The sequence below is a fragment of the Schistocerca serialis genome, chromosome 2, assembly GCF_023864345.2.
Source record: "Schistocerca serialis cubense isolate TAMUIC-IGC-003099 chromosome 2, iqSchSeri2.2, whole genome shotgun sequence".
Taxonomy (NCBI): Eukaryota; Metazoa; Arthropoda; class Insecta; order Orthoptera; family Acrididae; genus Schistocerca; species Schistocerca serialis.
The window spans coordinates 88,220,986-88,223,741 of record NC_064639.1 but is presented as its reverse complement, the minus strand read 5'-3'; the positions used below and the strand labels follow the sequence as shown (position 1 = coordinate 88,223,741).

General features: G+C 41.4%; 1 non-coding gene across 1 annotated transcript; it reads right to left on the bottom strand.

The window, feature by feature from the left end:
- Positions 1 to 665: 665 nt before the first annotated feature.
- On the bottom strand, positions 666 to 740 carry Trnas-cga (transfer RNA serine (anticodon CGA)). Its single transcript has one exon. It is a non-coding gene; the product is annotated as a tRNA-Ser (tRNA).
- Between the last annotated feature and the right edge of the window lie 2,016 nt (positions 741 to 2,756).

Here is a 2,756-nt window from a genome sequence, read left to right as displayed (position 1 = left end):
CACCCCAGGGGAGGCGTCACCCCAAATCCAATATGGCGGCTGTGACGTAAGTAAGTGATGTCACGTGACGTCAGCTGTTGACGCGATTGACGTCAGCTGATGATGCGAGTACCGTTATCCATAAATGGCGGGAAGATAGGTCAATTGGGCTATCTCCACCAACCTAAGCCACCCCAACCTACTAACTCGAGAAAAGTTTCAATTTTGGTGGGAAGGTAGGTCAATTAAGCTACATATACTAACCTAAGAAAATGGTGGGAAAGAAAGGGCAGTTGGACTACCTCCACTAACCTAAGTCACACCGTCCTAGGAACTGGCTAGAGTTTGAATTTTGGTGGGCAGATAGGTCAACTGGGCTACGTCTACTAACCCTAGGAAATGGCGACAAGGAAATCGTACTGAGGCTAGCTCCACTAACCTGTCGTCTCTTCCTAGAGACTAGACATAAGTCTTTAGATATAGACTTACAAGCAGTACCACCATCAATTGTGTTAACCGCCATCTTGGAAAATTTTGCTGAATGGAGTTGTTATGGTGTCGCCCCCACTACAGGCTGCTCATGTAATTCGAATATAATTTCTATAAATTTGTTTAAATTTGTATAAATTTCTTTAAATTTCTTTAAATGTCTATAAATTTGAAACTTCCTGGCAGATTAAAACTGTGTGCCCGACCGAGACTCGAACTCGGGACCTTTGCCTTTCGCGGGCAAGCGCTCTACCAACTGAGCTACCGAAGCACGACCCACTGCCAGAAAGTTTCATATCAGCGCACACTCCGCTGCAGAGTGAAAATCTCATTCTGGTCTATAAGTTTATTTACATTTATTTAAATTTTTAAGTTTATTATCTCTCTGCAGCATTAGTTTTGTGTTACCGCCACAAGAGGCTGAGATATCAGTTTCTCAGTCTTGTAATATCTTATTACATGCACTGATTCAGCTCTGGACAGAAATCTTTATTTAAACCATTATAAACAGTACCACCATCAATTGTCTTCGCCATCCTATTGGAAAATGTGTGTGAATTTGGCACTAAGAGCTTACATTCAATTCGAATATAATTTTTATAAATTTCTCTAACTTTGTTTAAATTTCTTTAAGTGCCTGTAAATTTGTTTCAATTCGTTTAAATTTATTGTCTACCTACAGCATTAGTTTTGAGTTACCACCACAAGAGGCTGAGATATCGATAGCTGTATTGTATAATCTCATTCAGTTCTGGACATAAGTCTTTATTTAAACAATTAGAGCCAATACCACCATCAAATGCGGCTGTTATCCCAAATAGCGGATTTTGGCGGAAAGGTAGGTCAATTGGGCTACTTCTACTAACCTAAGAAAATAGAGGGAAATAAAGAACACTTGAGCTACATCCACTAACCTAAGTCAGCTCTTCCTGGGAACTGGACATAAGTCTTTATTCAAACAATTAGATTAAGTATTACTATCAAGTGTCTTCGCCATCCTCTTGGAATTTCGAATTTTGCTCGAAGAGCTTACTCATGCAGCTGATGGGGGTTAATATCGTGTTGCTCATTCAGTTCCAATATAATTTCCATAATTTTTTTTGTTGCCGCCACAAGAGTCTGATATATCGATAGCTGTATTACTTGCACTGGACATAGGTCTTTATTTAAACAATTATACGCAGTACCACCATCAAGTATGCTAGCCATCATCTTAGAAAATGTTCTCCAATTTTACTCTGAGAGCTTACGATTAATTCGAATATAATTCTTTAAATTTATTATCTATATCATTAGTGTCATGTTACCGTCACAAGAGGCTGGGATGTCGATAGCTGCACTTTGCGATATTTCACGTTGTCATCCGGCTATATGTGCGTGTCGCGCGCTGATAATACGATCGACAGCCGACTCGCGTACTTTCACACCCGCTAACGTCAGCCGGACACAAACATCCTGCCTTTCTCTACGAAAACTCACCTCCGCCTGGGCCAGCCTTACGTGCGGCCCAAGTCCCACAAAGCTTTATATAGGTAAGGAAAGGGATTCACTACACTTCAAACTACCTAGTTTCAACAGCTTTTCAAGGTCATCCAGCCACATTTCCTATATACATCGAGGAACGTATGTCACCTAGTTTATTTATTACGCTGATACAAAACACTCACCCTGCTGGCGGTCTGGAACGAGCGAAAGTTTATGTGAAAAACGAATCAGCCTGTTCTGGGCTGCTGGAGAAAGGGAGGAGTGTATTTTACTTATTTTTTTGGATAATTTATTTAGCTACGAATTTCACCTAATTTATTTATTGCGCTAATGCAAAACTCTCACACTAACGTGCTCGGAGTCACAATATACAGTTCACATAGCTCGAAAGTACTCCTACGTACTGCATTACGCTGATGTGCAGAGACGCAAACAACTCGTAAATTAAGGGGTCGCGCAATGGCTAGCACACTGGACTTGCATTCGGGGGGACGACGGTTCAATCCCGCTTCCGGCCATCCTGATTTAAATTTTCTGTGATTTCCCTAAATCACTCCAGGCAAATGCCAGGATGGTTTCTTTGAAAGGGCACGACCGACTTCCTTCCCTGTCCTTCCCTAATGCGATGAGATCGATGACCTCGTTGCCTGGCCACCTCCCTCAAAATACCCAACTTAAATAATTCAGTACACACCATGCCCATCACTGAAATAAGAAGGCACGCAAACACGCTCACAACGCTTAAACACCTGAATATAATTCAGTGCACAAACACTCAGTGCAAGTAAATCTCATTAACTTCT